Raw genomic sequence first — 18,356 nt, forward strand, 5'->3', positions numbered from 1 at the left:
CCGGCTCCCTTCCCCTACCATAAGGTCCCCCCCCCCCCCACAACCACGACCCTGCAATGTGACTGCTCTCCACCTCCAAAACTGAGCATCGTCTGTATCACAATTTTTAATACTTTAACTACGTACCCCACGGAACTAATCCCACCGATGGTGTCCTTTGGTCCTACAGGGAAGGGATTGTGTATGTTTTGTCTTTTTTTTTCTCTCTTTAACTGTTTGCAACTCAGGAGCAGGCCCCTCCCAGATGCTGAGTGTCAGTCCGAAGACTCAAAACCCCTCTCGAAGCCACACGGCAACCTCCCGCTACAAACACGTTCACGGGAGGAATCTTTGCCGCTGGTGCCGAGGGTGGGTTCACCGGTTAATGCTTTTGCTGCACATTCCGCCTGGAGCCAAATTGCCTAATTTTTCAAAATTTTAGTCTTCCTATTTTGTTCAAGGGGGTAAGGATCTTATTATTTATTTAACTCACAGGAGTTGTAAATGACTGGATGTTTAAGGAAGGTTCTAAGATCCCAGCATGAATGATGCAGCCTCTGGAGCACAGCACCACCGTCTTACACAACACGGACCAGTGGGCGGTGTGTTCAGAGGCACACGCATAAAAACACTACTTGGCAGTCACCACACACACCGTTTTCATACGATCTGAAAACATCGTGCTGGCACAATTCATAAGTAGAATGTCTTTATATTTAATGACCCAAATATGCCAGTCACGTGCCTCTGAGAAGCAAGTTCGATTCAACAGAACCCAGCCGATGCCCTCCCCAAGTAATCTCTCTGCCTTGCATTTTGACCCTCTGAATAGTCGCCTTCAGAAGCCTAGGTGGACAATCAGCCTTTGTGCGTAGTCCTCTCAGGGTGATGGGGAGACAAGCCTAGGATACAAAGGGCCCTGGTGGCAAGAGTTAAAGGTCCAAAGACACAGATTTTTAGCCAACTGACAGAATGTATGCTTTGAGGGGAAAAGCATATCCTGGCCAGGATTTCTGAGTCAGAGGAATCAACTCAGATAATTTAGACTTGCAATTCGGCTTCTCACTTCCAAGGCATGGGCTAGTGGAGTCAAAGTAGACCTACCTCCATTTAACGCCTCCATTTACCAAGTACCTGCTTGGACACAGGGGTCATCTAGACACTAGAGAACAGCAGGAAGCAACTTACATAAGGTGTCTACCCAGGGTGCCTATAAGTTCCCCTTCTGGGGCGCCTGGGTGGCTCAGCCGGTTGGGCATCTGCCTTTGGCTTGGGTCATGATCCTGGGTTCCTGGGATCAAGTCTCGCATCAGGCTCCCTGCTCAGTGGGGAGTCTGCTCCCCCTTCTCCCTTTGCCTACCGTTCCTCCTGCTTGTGCTCACACACACTCTCTCTGTGTCAAACAAGTAAGTGAAAAAAGAAAGAAAGAAAGAAAGAAAGAAAGAAAGAAAGAAAGAAAGAAAGAAAGAAGAAAAGAGAAAGAAAAGGAAAGAAAAGAAAAGAAAAGAGAAAAGAAAAGAAAAGAAAAGAAAAGAAAAGAGAAAAGAAAAGAAAGAAAAGAAAAGAAGAAAAGAAAAGAAAGAAAAGAAAGAAGAAAAGAAAAGAAAAAAAGAAAAAAAAGAAAAGAAAAGAAAAGAAAAGAAAAGAAAAGAAAAGAAAAGAAAAGAAAAGAAAAGAAAAGAAAAGAAAAGACACAAACTCCCCTTCCATCGCTGGGAAAAATGGAAAGACTCTAACTACCAAGAACCTCAAAGTCAAATGACCCTCAGGAGCATGGGCTTTGCGAACAACCAACCACGAGGCAAACGAACAATAACAAAATTCCTCGATTATAAACAGGCCTCTGCAGTCCTGAGAGGTCTTTCATCAGAACTGCCAAAGGCCTCATCACCATTTTTCGTTGTTTCTCCTGAAAGAGATTTAAGAAATGAGTGGCTGGGAATATGCGCCCAACTTAGATCAATCGTTTAATGAAAGAGTCATCACTTGAGAAATCCAATTAAAAGTCATATTCATTCATTCATTCATTCATTCATTCAAATATTCATTCAAATATTCAGTAGTCAGCATCTATTGAGCAGCTCCACGTTCAGAGCGTGCACCCGGGAAAGGCGGAGGTGGATGGCACAGGCCCAGCTCCTGAGGAACTTAAAAATCACTGAGGAATTACAATCCTCATTTTATAGATGAGTCCACAGCGGCATGGACAGTTAAGGGATTTATTTTAACTTCTTCATCCTACAACTAAATCACCCTATAAAGTCATCATAAAAATGAAAAAGCGCTGAGCTAGAAGGTAGGAGATCCTCTTCATCCCTAGAGTTGGAGCCCTCGTTCAGACAGACCAGGCAGCTCCAGTCCCCTCTCCGGGGCTTCGATTTCTTCATCTACACAACCAGGACGTAGTTCTTCACGTGGATTCCTCTGGCTCTTAAGATTCTGTGACTCTAACACTTGTGAGCAATAACGTTTGGTGGTTAGAACTAAAGGAGCCAACGTTTTGACGGATTTGTCAGGGTCTGTCAGGCTCAGCTAACATCAGGTCCATCCGAAAGGGATGCAGAGGCCATTGCATTTTGTTGGCACTCTTGTAGGTTTTCTCAGAAGAGGCTTAGCCCTACATGGGAGATGTTCTCTTCTGTGGACTTTCTAACTGGTATCCTGCCATCTTAGCAACAGTGGCAAAGAAAGCTGGAGCCCTTCCCCGCATCTCCCTGCAGCCCCTGCTAATTGCCTATAACACAGGGTAATAAGTGTTTGCAAGAGCTATGTTGCTCTCTGTAAGAATAACTGCTCCAAAGATAATGTAACCAGTCTATGTGCCATGTGACAAATGGGGATGTGGAGTACGTGTGAAGAACTCTTAATTAAAGGTTTAATAGACAGTGAGAGGATTGAACTGGATCATATGTAAGGTCTCTTCCAGATTTAGATTTTTATATTATATTACGATGAATTCAGTGACAATAATGTAAGGGATTCCTCTATATTGAGTCCACCAGCGGCTCTGAAACACTCACCCGGATCATTTAGATTCCATTTATGGGCACTAACTTCCAAACAGGAGAATTAAGAATTGGTGCAGAAAAACCTGTGTTTGGATTTTTAAACACAGACTGTTGGAGTCATTTGATTACATTTCCAGCCCTCCCCCGAGATTTTCTCTCAACTTGGGGGTCGTCTCCTAAATTGCCCATCAGCTGGCCATTTTGCAACAGGGGAGCTGTAAAATCATATATGTGGAGATCTATATGACAGAATGATTGGATTTGTTTATATTTAATTTTTCCCTTCCTGCTCCCACATATCATTTGTCCTTAACGCCCGTATCTTTTTTTTTTTTTTTTTGGTTGTAGAGGCACAGGTGGTTCTTATTTCAGGGCTGTATGAACGGTTCTGCTATTCAAAGATTAATGAATAAAGGGAGCCTTGTAAATAGATTTGCATGATAATAGTAATAATGCTCTCCGCTGCCTTCTGTGCTTACTTCAATCTGTGCGCCCCTGAAAACGCCTCCCTCCCCCCATGCACGGTCCGCTTGCCCCTCTTTCCCGCCACCTGACTCCACTGGCTGGGTCTTAGGCAGACAAAAGTGAGTCGGGAATGGGGCAGCTGTGCAGAGCAAGCAGGGAGAGGACAGGAAAGAAAGGGGAGAAGAGAGATGGAGACGGACCCACGGACGGAAGCAGACAGAAAGATGCCCAATGCTCTTCCGGAGAGGACGGTCTCTGCAGAAAGCAGAGGAAACATCAAGACTTCCACTGTCCACGGCAAACAACACCTTCCTGCTTGCCTTCTTTTTCTGGCATCTGCTGCCCATCGCCATTCCGCGTCCCCTCCAACGTGTATTTCCATCACACGCTTGATGGCCTCACCTCTATCTTTTTGTCTCAAATCCATCACCTGCTCTAGCAGCGCACACATGTCAAGGCTCAGGAGTAACTTGTTTCGGAGAACCGGGTCCAGAAGCAAAAAAGCTAGCTGTGGATCTGGATTTTATCTCTCACTGTATGGGGACGGGTCCAAAGGGCTCATCCTTGAAGGCCATCCCAAGAGGCAGGAGGCTGGGCTGCTCTGAAAACGCACACAGTAGTGCCTCCCTCGGGGCTGAGAACCAGTCACTAGTCCAAGACTCCACGGGGCCTTGGGTTATGCTGGTCCCTGGGCCTCCCACTCAGTGTCCGTTCTCCTGTCTGTGTTCCGCTGACCCGGCCCACTGTGTAGCCTCTAAGCCCGCGCGAGGACGATGAATGGGGCAGGGTCTGTCACTCCGGAGGGAGGCCACCAAGACAGAAAGCACAAGCCAGGCCCTACAGCAGGAGAGAGTGTGGGAAGAGCCCAGCACCTATGCCGGCCGGGCCAGGTGGAGCCTCCAACGGCGGGAAGATGCTGAGCCCAACAGGCATCGGGGCCCACACACCAGGCCAGGAAACAGAGCCCCTTCCCTTCCTTTGTCTCCTAAGACCTGCACGTGTTTTCCCTCATTTGAAGGGAGCCCGGAGCACTGGAAGCCGGGCTGACCCTCTGCCTCTCATGTTGATTAACATCCCACGGGGGCACACATTACTACCCACCCCACCTCCTTCCTCTGCGCCTTCTGATATCAACCGGGGAAAGGGAATCTAAAAATAAAGCTGGGGCCAGAGTGTGTACCACTCGATTGGGCTCCTGTGCTCACAGATCTGCTTATTTTGGCCTATCTCTCCCCAGCGATAAGGCTGCTAACAGCCTGTTATCAGCCAGTTGGTGAAAATGTGCTCCAGCCTGATTAAGCCTCAGTGTTTGCCAAGGTTATAAACAGCCGTTATCGTTTTCCCGAACAGAATAATCCGGACAGTATCAGCTCAGAAACATATGGGCCACACAGAGAAGATAGCCGCTGACGGACACTTCATTTTAATTGTAACGAGTGGGTAGCAGCAGCCTGCAGACAGCAGAGAGAGCTACCCGATTGGCAGCAGGGTTGTGGTGTGTGTGTGTGTGTGTGTGTGTGTGTGTGTGTTTAAATCCCTTCTTCTTCCCTGGTCTCCAACGCCTAAACTGCTTTGATATTCTGGGTGGCATAATGAACTGGACCCTACCCCAGATGCTACTAGTCACCAAGCACGACCCTCCCCCTAAAAGGCAGATGGGACCTTTCTGATTCTCTCATGGAAAAGAAAAGAAAGACAAAAAAAAAAAAAAAAAAGAAAAAAAAAACTAGCAAAGGGAAACAGGGGAAACCAATTCAGCTGTCTCAGCTCTTCAGCCCCCAAATGCATTCCGAGAACCTGTCTGCTCCCCCCACCGGGGTCCCCTCCCCACGGCCAAGCACGACCGGAGACCTCCCACCAATGAGCGCCACACGCCAGCATCCGGCACGTAGCAGGCCCTCGGCCCACGGCGGCTGGACATCCGTAACGGAGCTTCTGTATCATTCCCTTCAACTCTTCTCATAGAGACATGGGCATCAACCACGGTTGCGCTTGTGGGGAACAGGCCCGTGCTTGTGGGGATTGCGTGTCCTGAAAGCAATTTCCCAAATCCGGTTTCTCCCCATGTTCTTTCCCGACAGACCTGTTTCTCAGGCTTGTCACAGAAAGTCAACCCTCTGGAACATCGCAGGGGAGGGAGGCGGCAAGGACCCAAAGAAAAAATCGTGAGGGTAAAAGTTTTGCTAGAAGCGTCCATGCCTCTGCCCCCCGGTCAGCAGACGTTTGGGTGGCTGACGGTGCAGCCCTGGGTCACCGCTGAGGGCCCATGGCCAACAGCCACCCGGTCCTTTCAGGGGGTGACACAATTTCCCCTCATGCAAGTGGATGGGGTGAGGAGCAGGGGGGAAGAAGGGCCCATGGCAGGAGGGTGCGAGGCGAGCGGGCCAGATGGGGCCAGCAACAGCAGGTGGATTCCAAGTCCCTTGGACTCAGCTGTCACTGTCCATTCTTCTGCTCAACATTGGAAGGAATCTGGTATCTCCAACCTGGTCATCCCCTTCCTTCATCCTGAATCCCCTACATGGGCCTTCTCTGTCCCCATAGGAAGAAAGGTGGCCCCTCACACCACCGGGGCACATGCCCCATCAATTCAACAGCACTGGAGAAGGTCCCCAGTTTCAACTCTACTTCTGGCAGCCTTCCAATAAGGACAAGCAGGGAACTGAAATGAGAAAACGGGAACAAGTTAAGGGAACCCCAAAGAAGTTCCTTCCTACCCACGACGGTGCCTCTCTTTTCGGGATGTCACCTTCTCATTCTGCAGAGAGAGGACGGCGTCACTTTGCCCAGGAAGAAACGGGAGCAACAGCTGATACTCGCTGAGCACGGCATGCAGGCCCCAATCCTACACACGCTCGCCCGTTTAACCCTCGAAACGACACTATGAGGTGTGCCCCGTGACCCGCTCCCTGGCTGCACCTACAGCACGCAGTGTGTCCTGGCACTGTGACGGCCTACGCCGGTCCTGGTGTTGTCTGGGGTCCGAGAGTAGTCGCCCACCCCGTGCCCTCCTCCCTGCGGATTTATGGGGCTCACGAGAAGCCCACCCCCAGAGCTGACTGCTTTTTCACTCTCGACTGAAAATTGAGTCTGTGATAATGTTCCTGTAATAATATCAAATTCAAAAAAATAATAATAATAATATCAAATTTGGAGAGAGAGAGAGAGAGAGGAAGTCCGGCTGCTAGCTGAAATAAGCCTGAGGCACATGTTTGTTTTAATCCTTTTTTTTTCATGGCTTTTCAACACCTGCTCTCACCCACCCTTCCAACTCGCCCTACAAAATAGGGCTTAGGTTGCCTCGCAGACAACCCTACGACTGGCCAGCAGATCCATGCAAGCATCTGCCGTGGGTGGTCTGTGTGCAATGTCTTGGTGGTCCTCAGCTCAGTCCCCCAGACCAAGTTTCAAGGTCACAATGGTCTTCCCCTAATTATCATCAGAATCTGAAAATATCCTGGAAACATGAGAATCCCCCGCTCTGAACTCAGGAGCAGGCTCAGCGGTGGGTTATTCAAGTTAAAGTGGGGTTTTCTCTCCTTTTCTTTTTTTGTTTACTTATTCTTTCGGTTTCCATGGACCTAGCTTTGTTCGGCTACAATTTGGGGCTAACGAGGCTAGAGAACTTCCTGCAACAAGCAGCTGGGCCTGTTTCTCTGGTGGGTCTGCTTCCCATTTTGTCCACAAGCCCCTCTTCCCCTGCGAAGCTTCTGGAAACTTTCATGGAACGAAGGCCAGCTCTCTGGGTGTCAACAATGGAGGCAGATGGAGCCTTCGGGGGACGCCGATTTTGACAAAGGGGACCTCAAAAAGTTGGGTGGGATGCAGCCATCCTGTCTATGCAGACTGGCCGCCACTGTGGACCATGGGTGAAGCTTTCTCGGAGCACCTGTGGCACCACCGCCACTGCCGATTGGCCTGGGCGCCCCATGACAGTGAGCATGGGGTCAGTGTTCCCCCAGCATGCACCCGCAGCACCCCGCATGGAACGTGGCATCTGCTAAGCGCTCAGTGAGTGGGGGCTCAAGGGAAGGAACAGATTCAGGCCAAATGTGCCAGGTGGGGGTTCGAGGCCAAGCTCCTTGGAGACAGCCTTGATTCAAACCCAGCTCCGGCCAGGTGGGGGGTCTGGGTGGCTCTGTCAGTTGAGTGTCCGACTCTTGATTTCGGCTCAGGTCACGGTCTTGGGGTTGTGAGATCAAGCCCCGCATCGGGCTCCGTGCTCAAGTCTTCTGGAAATTCTCTTTTTCTCTCTCTTCTGTGACCTACCCCCCCAACACCTGCTCTCTCGCTCTAAAATAAATAAATGAATGAATGAATGAATGAATGAATGGCAAAACCCGGCTCTATTCCCTGATATCGGGCTCCGTGCTCAAGTCTTCTAGAAATTCTCTCTCTCTTTCTCTCTCTGCTGCGCCCTCCCCCACCCAACACCTGCTCTCTCGCTCTAAAATAAATAAATAAATAAATAAATAAATAAATAAATAAATAAATAAATAAACGAATGAATGGCAAAACCTGGCTCTATTCCCCTATATCAGGCTTCGTGCTAAAGTCTTCTGGAAATTCTCTCTGCTGCGCCCTCCCCTCCCCAACACCTGCTCTCTCGCTCTAAAATAAATGAATGAATGAATGGATGAATGAATGAATGAATGGCAAAACCCGGCTCTATTCCCCTACGCCTGCTTCAGCCCTGGCTCCTCCATCGCTAAGGTGAGGATGAAGTACCTGCGCCACAGATTTGCTGTGAAGGCGACATATGTTAAAGGCACTTAGCCCAGAGCCTGACACCTCAGCGTCACTGGATACAAATAGTTCTTCTTGATGAATGACGACCCCTCAGGCACCCCCGCGTGCCCCTCACACCGCTCCTCTGCTGGGCAACGGGCTCCGACGAGAGACAAGGCCGCCCCCAGGCGCCCGGGGCTCCCCAGGCCCCGCGCCCACCGCGCCGCCTGCCCCGTGGCCTGTGCCGGGCTGCCGGCTCCCCGCCTCGCCGCCTGACTCGCGGGTTGGCTCCGGGACAGCGTGCGACCCTCCAGATGCGGACACGTGTGGAGAAGCGGAATCCAGACGCTCGAAGGCGCTGCCAAGTCGTGCTCCGGGAAAGCAGTTCAAAGTCTAGCTCTGCGCGGCCCTCACGGCGGCCTGCACGGCGCCTGCGGCTCCCTGGGGCTCTCTGGGGCTCGGCCAACGCTCGGCCTCCGTCAGGGCCGCCCCGTCCACGCCGGCTGCACCCTCGGGCCTCCCCCTGAGCTCGGCTGCAAGTTCACGCCCCGGCCGGGCCCACAGCGAGCCTGCGGCCTCCCCTCGGGGCAGCAGCGTCTCTCGCTCACGTGTCCCGCGGCCCCACAGGCCCCCACGTTCTCGTGGCTTCCCCCCATTTTCCCTAAAAGCCACCCCAGCCTGGAGGCCCCTGAACCATTTGCATTCCCAAGACAAGCTCTTAGGCGAGCAAGTTGCAGCTCGGGGCCTTGCTCTTTTCTTTCCTTCCCTCACCGGGAAGCCGAGGGAATTCATAAGCAGGTCTGAGGGCCTTAGCATCCAGGCCTGACACGCGACAGGATGCCCGGGAGCTGTGCTCTCGTGCACACTCCCTGGCTCACACGCGTATTCACATCCCCCCAGCACGTATTCTCTCCCACACACACATTCACACTCTGTCTCACGCACTCGTTCTCTCTCACACACAGTCTCACGCACTCATTCTCTCTCATGCTCCCAGGTCTCTCTCACACGCGGTCTCTCACACACTCACACAATCCGTCTCCAACACACACACTCACATTCCCCACACACATACATACACTCGTCCTCACACAGTCTCACACACTCTGTCACATTCACTCCTTCTCTCTCACACACTCCCCACACATTCTCAAATCACACTCACAATCTCTCACATACACTCACCTTCCCCTCACACGCTCACATATACACACGCACACTGTTACACACACTCGTTCTCTCTCACACAGTCTCACACACTCATTCTCTCTCATGCTCTCAGGTCTCTCTCATACTCTGTCTCTCACATCACACTCATTCTCTCACACACTCACACACCTTCTGTCTCCAACACACACACATTCTCACACTCATTCTCACACACGCGGTCTCACAGTCTCACTCACTCATTCTCTCTCATGCTCTCAGGTCTCTCTCACACTCTTTCTCTCACATCACACTCATTCTCTCACACACTCACACACCTTCTGTCTCCAACACACACACATTCTCACACTCATTCTCACACACGCGGTCTCACAGTCTCACGCACTCATTCTCTCTCATGCTCTCAGGTCTCTCTCACACTCTTTCTCTCACATCACACTCATTCTCTCACACACTCACACACCTTCTGTCTCCAACACACACACTCACACTCATTCTCTCACACGCTGTCTTACACACTCGTTCTCTCACATTCTCAAATCACACTCACATTCTCTCTCACACACACTCACATTCCTCTCACACTGTCACACACACTCATCCTCTCTCACACACACAATTACATGCACACTCACGTTCCAATACTCTCACACGAAATCTCACATACACTCCTCACACACACACTATTACACAGACTCGCATTCTCAGTCTCTCACCCTCACGCTGCCTCACACACTCACACACACGCACAGCCGTACAAGCGTGTGAGCCTCATCAGCCACAGTGCGGTTCTCAGCTCCCGCATCTCGGGCCCTGCCCTGGCCCAGGCTCGGCCAGCGCTCTCTCTCCTGGCCTCCTGCGGGAACGGCGCCAAATAAAATAACAAATATTCATATGGCGAGGCACGTTAAAACCTTGGGAAGATTTAAGCCTGGGCTTCATGTCACAGCCGCCCCCTCCCGCAATCTGTATTCCCATCTCAGTGTCAGCGGCGCTGTGATCAGAATACCCAAGGTCTCATAAAAGATTCAGGGCTTACCACTTCCCTGACATTTGCTGTTTCGTGCTGTTCCTGCTCGCTCCCTCTCAGCCTGGAAGAGTCCACAGGCCTCGGTGACCCACCGCCGCAGGTGGCGGCCTGGCCGAGGCCGGCCAGGAACTTGGGACACGCACGGAACCCAACTCTGCCTGGGGTTCTGGTCTCCTTTAGCGGCTCCTTTCACCTGGCCACAGTTCTCCTAAGACGGCGATCTGCCCCTTCCCCCAGGGTGCCTGGGAGCAGGACCTGGGGATCCAGAGGTTAGCGTGACCTGAAGAAGACTCTGCTCTTCACCAGGAGTGCTTTGGAGGGGAGGGCTGTGGATGCCTGACTCGGTGTCGGGTTCTCATGACAAGTTACACCACAGACTGTAAGCATTCTTTAACTTCATGAAGTGTGGATGCTATCATTTGTAGGGGTGGGAGCCCGCCCCACAGGGGCTAAGCACCTCCTCTGATGGCCAAGTTCAAAGACGGGCACATGACTCACGTGTAACTCCACAGCTGCCATATTTGACGGGTACCACATGGGTATGGATATTAGTAGTTGAAAAAGTCAAGCAAGGTGTATTATGACATAAGGAAACCAAACGTAGCTAGAGGGGTGATGGTGAACACACCCTTTGACTTGCTAAGAGGATCACCAGAGGTGACCCACCAACTTTCCAACTGTATGATCTGCTTTCCAATCATGTATTTTATATCCAGCTTACCAGAAAAACATCAATAAATAAAGTGAGTTATAGCATACTTTTTAGGGAGGTCACACATCCTCACACAAGAGAACCTCGGATGCACCTACAGGGTAGGGGCCCAACGACCTAGAGAGATGGCAAGAGGAGGAGAAAGGACACATTGCCTCACAGCTAACATCACCAACCATCCAAGGCCACGGGGACAGGAAAGATCAGTGGCTCCACAAAATAGTAACAGAAGCAAGACACTTTCGAGGTACACCTTACTAAGTCACAAGTGTCTAAAATTTTTACAAAGAAGGGGGGAAAAAGCAAACAGACTTCCAAAATTGCAGCAAGCAATAAAAAACAAAAGGCCTGTTATAATTTACTCTCTTTTGAAAACATATTGTCTTAATTATTCTGTAAACGCTATGGCCATTAGGCAAATTAGCACAAAATCCCAAATCAAAGTGCCATTCACACGCAGGTACTTCCCTAACATTAGGTGGCACAAAGGTGAACAGGTGCTATAAACAACCTCTTTGAATGTTTTTAATGTATCCACTAATAAAACCTTCTGATGAGGTTAAAAAAAATTCTCAAACACAAATTGAAAATTAAAGGCAAGTTGATGGTACATCCACATTAAATATGTCAAGTGAGAAAATTATAATCCAAATGTCTCCATCCCTCTGAAATCCTTCACTGCGAAGGCTCGTAATGTAAATGTGTGTATGTGTATGTACATATGATTCTGCACATGCGTTTGAAAAATCACAGAGGCTAACATATATATAAATGGTGAGCCCTAAGATAATACAGAAAGAATACGCCCTCCAGACTCAGAGATGGATATCCCCGTAAATATGGGCCGTCGGACTCAGGCAAGCAAACAGGACATTTCTTATTATGGAGTAATTTAGTCCCGAGAAATTCCACAGAACACTTCAAATACTGAGTTAGGTCATATTCCTTGGGTAACAAACACACTATTGAAGAGAAGTCCACAGTCAGACATTTCTGAAAGTTAAAAAAGCCTATCATTGACCATATCTGGTAACTGTTTTTTTTTTTTTTAATTACCAGATACAACCCACATCATATACTTAATTATTTACAGTAAAAAAATTTGTTTTCAAAGACATACTATAATAATGGGTAAGTGAGTGGTTCTTCGGGTACCTGGGTGGTTCAGTTGGTTAAGCGTCTGCCTTTGGGTCAGGTCATGATCTCAGGGTCCTGGGATCGAGCCCCACATCCCCCACCCCCACATCAGGTGCGGGGAGCCTGCTTTTTCCTCTCCCTTTGTTGCTTCCCCCTGCTTGTGCTCTCTCCATCTCTGTGTCAAATAAATAAATAAAATCTTCTAAAAAAATAAAAAATAAAATAAATGGGTGCTTCTTAACAAGGGATGATTACCCCTCCCCCGAACAGAGGGCACCTGGCAATGTCTGGAGACATTTTTGGCTGTCCCAGTGGAATAACGGGGACACTGGCTACTATGGTACAGAACAGAGATGCCTCTGAACACCTTACAGAGCAGAGCACAGCCCCCACAACAAAGAATCTTCTGGCCTAAAAAATCTAGAGTGCAGATGGTCAGAAACCATGATACAGATGATTACAAACATTACAAAATTCCTCAAGTCATGTCCCTCAAAGGCTTTTAAGAAATAAAAAAAAAAATTTAAAAATTTTAATTAAAAAAATTAAAAAAGAGAGAAGTTGAAAAACATAATAGAGAACTCCTTTTAGTAGCATTTCGATTATTTGAATGTTTAGCTGCTTTGGGGGGGACATCATGATACATTACCTCACGTAAAATACGCTCCAAAAGCCCATCACCTGTACTCAACACGGTAGCCCTCCACCGAGAAATGCTGGGAAATAAGCAAGAGTCTGACCAAAAAACCACCATGAGAGATCTTCAGTGAACAGAGGAGTAATCCTGACCGATTGTGTTCAAATCAGATAAAGTAAGATATAACAAGAGCTAACTTTTTAGCCAGTGAAAAATAAACACGTCTGGTATTTCAGAGTCCTCCATGTGTGTAGCCATCCAATTCCACAGCATCAGAGCCTTGACGCCCAGTAATATAATAATATTATTTTTGAGACCGGTTAAGGTATAAAATGTGCGTAGTCTCAGCCTTTAATATTAATAAGTCTTGTAACTAGCAGTTTCTCGTAGCTCCGAATTCTTGAGCACAACTAGAAAGGGCACTTATCCTGAAAAATCTAATAAATTTACAGTTTTATATACTTCCTTCAATTGTAAAAGTCTTGTTCAATAAACTTTAAAATGCCACTATAGAGCAATAACACAGACAGTATAAACCCAGCCCTGGGAAAGCTGTGCAACCAGAAATTGTTCCCCTTTCTGCTAGAGCAATAAAGTTTTATATGTTTGAACTGACTGTAAAAAGGTTTGAATGTTGGCAACTGGGGAATAATCTGTCTTCTTTATAGTTATTATCATATTTCCCACAAGACCCCTTGGTCTGTGTCAATCCTTCTTGTATATGACACCTTTGTACTGTCAGCGAAAGCAAGACTACTTTACTTTTTTTTTTTTTAACTATAGGACTTGTATCTGTTTTCCTTCAGATTACAGCTAACAGGAATAAATTATTTCTGACAAGCATCTATTGCAGCGTTTTACCAAATAAAGCTGGTTGTGAGCTGCTTTTCCAAGAGCAAGGGGGGGAGCCTCCTCCCCTTCTCTCTTTCTCTCAACTGATTCAAATGCAATTCAGGGGTGGTTAAATTGGAGGAAATGCCAAGAAAAAGAGATTTGTAGGGAAGTGGCTCTGAATGCCAGAGCCCACCGTAACAAGGCGGCGCGGTCCTCATGGGCGCTGTTGGAGCTGTGCGGAGAAGAGGTTTAGGAAAGGTCAGAGGACAGGCCATTCCTTTTCCTTTCCTCCCCGTCTCAGGCCTGAGAGTATGTGGGCTTCTCGGTTCAGACAGAAACTGAGTGCAGCCGGCAGAAATGGCTGTGACCGAGAGAGAGACAGAGAGAGAGAGAGAGAGACCCACGTTGTCACCCGCAGGCTTGGGCCCTTGGCTAACAGGTCACCTCCGCCAGGAGGAGTTTAGGCTCATGAGAGTCAGTACAGATACTGTGTGTGCGTGTCTGTCTGTCTCTGTGTCTGTACCTGAATGTCTGTGTGTCTGTATGTATATGTGTAGCTTTGTGTGTGTGTTTGTGTGTCTGTCTATATCGGGGTGTCTGTGTGTTTGTGTGTGTGTGCGTGTGTGTGTCCGGGTGTCTGTGTGTCTGTATCTAGGTGTATGTGTCTGTCTCTATCTGGGTATCTGTGTGTATCTGTCTGCCTGTCTGGGTATCTATATGTGTGTGTGTGTCTATATCTGGGTGTCTGTCTGTGTCTGTCCAGATGTCTGTCTGTGTGTGTCTGTCTGTATCTGAATGCCTGTGTGTCTATATGTCTGTCTATGGTGTGTGTCTGTCTGTCTGTATCTGGGTATCTGTGTGTGTGTGTGTGTGTGTCTGTATCTGGGTGTCTGTCTGTCTGTGTCTGTCCAGGTGTCGGTCTGTATCTGAATGCCTGTGCGTCTATGTTTATGTCCGTATGTCTATGTGTCTGTATCTGAATGCCTGTGGGTCTATGTGTGTGTCTGTATGTCTGTATATCTGTGTGTCTGTGCCTGTATCTGAGCGTCTGTGTGTCTGTATCTGAGTGTCTCTGTGTCCATGTGTGTCTGTCTGTCTCCCTCCCCCGGTCCCACCACTATAACTCAACTCCAATGATACAAACCTATACCAAGTAACCCACTACCCACACAATCCAGACACGTTCTCCTCTGTCACACCTCTAGACCATTGTCCTGAAGTTCCCCTGCCTTCACACATTTACGATAGCACAGGGGGGATAATCAGAGAGGAACAAGGATGTTTGCAAACACCAAGTTTTCAAAAATCAGATGACATGTCATGGCTGGACATCAGTGGAACCGGCAGGGTAAGTTAAGCATCTCTGCACTGTGGCACAGACCAAGTCCTAACAGGAGACCACGAGAAGAGGATGGCCAGTCACCAAACACAGGCGTAAACATATACACATACACCCACGTGAGTGCACACACTCACACACACAACTCAGCCAACTCTAAGTGGACAGGTGGCTCCAGTATGGAAGCTGCGGCGTGAAAGGGAAATGCCTAACGGTACCTACAAATACACAACTCTATCAGCAGGAGGCAGTGCACGTGCAGGTGAGTAAACACAATCGCATCTCCGAGATCTTGGAAAAAGGTGGAGCTCGTGAGCATATTCACGTTTGTGAATGCAAATCCAGGGCACCCTCTCACTCTCCCCTCATGATCCCCATCTCCAGCAGCGTCCGGGCAACACTGTCACAGGCTCTCCTGGCCCAGTTCAAGCTGCCAACATTCTAACCCGTGTACAGGGGACACCGCAGGTATCCTGACAGTGGTCACCACAGACTGCCAGGAGGAACGAGGAGAGGCATTGCTCACTCCTGCCACCCATTCCCCGCAACTGCTACAAACTAGATTTTTGAACAAAGATGTAGGCACTTGCATCTTACCAACGCTTCAGGGACAGCCGTCTACAGGAACACCCTGGATCCGTAATACCAGTTCTCTAGTCTCCTCAAAAGAAGTTCCTGATGTAGGTCAAAAGTTCTTGGGTTGGGGTCATAGGTCAGAGGGCCATTAATTAAAGGACAACAGATGCTTTTTTTTTTTTAATTTCAGGATATAAAACAGGTTTAGGAAAGGGCACAAATCACAGGTGCAGAGCTCAGTGAACTAAGAGGAACTTCCTTACAGAAGTGTAAGCCATCCTTGGATAGGACCATGCTAATCTTCTCCATCTTGTTCTCATCTTTTTATATGTGCTGTTGAAGTGAGCACACAGGCTGCATTTAAAATGTTCTCACATGGTTGGGGCACCTGGGGAGCTCAGCAGTTGAGCACCTGCCTTCGGTTCAGGGCATGACCCCGGTGTCCTGGGATCGAGTCCCACATCAGGCTCCCCACAGGGAGCCTGCTTCTCCCTCTGCCTGTGTCTCTGCCTCTCTCTCTCTCTGTGTCTCTCATGAATAAACAAATAAAATCTTTTAAAAAAAATAATAAAATGCTCTCACATGGCAGTGGATCCTCAGCTTCAGGACCAGTAAGTGAGGCACCACCACGGTGGAACGGGAGGAGGCACAAAGGTAGAGGTATTTCCCAACGAGTAAGGTATGTGCAGCAGGAATCTACTCCCTGGGAGGTTATTTATGAAAAGCAGATTCCTAGGCCAGAGAGCAAACCTGCCTGTGACTCTGCATTTTATAAGCAGCCCAGGTTATTCTGGAGGCTAACTGGTCTCACCTGCTGAAGGATACCGGCAATTCCCCCCCGAAAGGCGTTCCCTATTCCCGAGATGAAGGGCGCAGTGTGCACCCTTCTGAGCTAACAGGTGGTGAAACGGACAGCGCTGTGAGCTACAGCCTGGGAGACAGAAAAGAAAGGGAGTTAGAAAAATAGCTGATTCACAAGGGGAAAGCACTGCCCTTCTCTGCCTTGTTTCACTTTGCTCCTGAACTATGGTCTCCATGTCTGCCCACTTAGGCATCCTAGTGGGGCCTGGATGCACAGAAGCAGAGTCTCCCGAAAAGGCCAGGAGCCAGATCTCCCCTCTTCCTTGTTACTGTCCTTCTTGTACATTTCAAACAAACCCAGGGGTTTGTACCTACTGGGTCCAAAAATACACCCCTCCCCACCCACGCCACATGAACCCAAGTGGAGCTGGCTTTTATAGGGACACATTTGAAGACAATGTCCCAGGACCACAGAGGCCGTCAGGAAGACACCATGACAGGCTCCAGCCTTTAGAATAAGCAAGAGGCAGAAGGATCCCACCAGCCCAAGGCAGACTCACACAGAGAGGGTCTAGTCGTGCGGTTTCCTCAGCTTACAGATTCTACCCAAATATACGGAACTCTCTCAAAATACAAATGAAGCAAAAAAGGCAGAGGGCATCAGGCATTACTGCTACTGTTCCTGCTTCTCAACCATCATGACCACCACCGATGCACTACTGGGGTAACTAACAAGTTCTGGTGTCAGGTACTGGTCGAAAGCCTTCAGATGCACCAGCACATTCTACCCTCAGAGCTGTTCTCTTTTTAAAAATATTTTATTTATTTATTCATGAGAAACACACAGGGAGAGGCAGAGACACAGGCAGAGAGAGAAGTAGGCTCCCTATGGGGAACCTGATATGGGACTCGATCCCAGGACCCCGGGATCATGACCTGAGCTGAAGGCAGATGCTTAAGCACAGAGCTAGATACACCGCCCCCCAGAGCTACTCTTACCTTAATGCACCAACAATATTATTTACCAAGAGACAAGATTGTGTCATCAGTTGGGACTATTTTTCATGTCCACCTAGCATTCCTTCCTGCTCCATTCAAGGCTGGATATAAGGGTGACTGAGCACATAAAGTAGACATAGGCAGGAAGAGAACATTTTCTGTTAAAAACTGTCAATAAGCTAAAAAAAAAAAAAAAACAAGGTAGGTTATATACTACATGCCCTGGGACAACAAAAGACACCTCAGGCAATGCTTCTTTCTAGGAGGAACTGAGAATCTGGTGAGGAAGACTGGAAATAGGGAGAAGAAAGTATTAGAGACAAACAGATGACAAATCAATAGAAAAGAGGGTAGTGTGCAAGGCCAATCATAGGGAAAAAAATATATATATAGGATATACTACTTTTCTCAGGATTTTTTTTTTTATGATAGTCACACACAGAGCAAGAGAGAGAGGCAGAGACACAGGTAGAGGGAGAAGCAGGCTCCATGCAGGGAGCCTGACGTGGGATTCGATCCCAGGTCTCCAGGATCACGCCCTGGGCCAAAGGCAGGTGCCAAACCGCTGCGCCACCCAGAAATCCCTCTCAGGAAATTTTTAATATCCTTCATAAGACAAGATGCTCTCATGCAAAACAATCAAACACCAGAAACTGTAACTAGCCAGCTGTTACACATAGTCTACAAATCTGAGGAATCAAGAGAAACGAACATTCTATATAGGCCATGGTTGTTGAGAAAAGTACAAGGCAACAAAGTTTGAAGGACTGACGGAGACTGGACATACACAGGACAAACCGGAGACAGGTGACCGGACATCCCCAGAACAAGCAGTCGAAAAAGCAAGACTTCCACCCTGTCTGGCAGGTGTGGACCCAGAAGCGAGGATGAGATCTAGAGGAAAAGGAAGCAGGAGGTAAGACTGGCCCCTCGCCTCCAGTGGT

At 48.6% G+C, this 18,356-nt stretch overlaps 1 protein-coding gene and 1 non-coding gene across 7 annotated transcripts in view; both read right to left on the reverse strand.

The window, feature by feature from the left end:
* The window catches only part of PBX1 (PBX homeobox 1), a 326,056-nt gene that overhangs the window by 170,603 nt on the left and 137,097 nt on the right, over positions 1–18,356 (reverse strand). The gene's annotated exons all lie outside the window — the stretch shown is intronic.
* Positions 15,856–15,961, reverse strand: LOC112914623 (U6 spliceosomal RNA). The gene has a single exon (XR_003233897.2). It is a non-coding gene; the product is annotated as a U6 spliceosomal RNA (small nuclear RNA).

The sequence above is a fragment of the Vulpes vulpes genome, chromosome 5 (genome assembly GCF_048418805.1).
Source record: "Vulpes vulpes isolate BD-2025 chromosome 5, VulVul3, whole genome shotgun sequence".
Lineage (NCBI taxonomy): Eukaryota > Metazoa > Chordata > Mammalia > Carnivora > Canidae > Vulpes > Vulpes vulpes.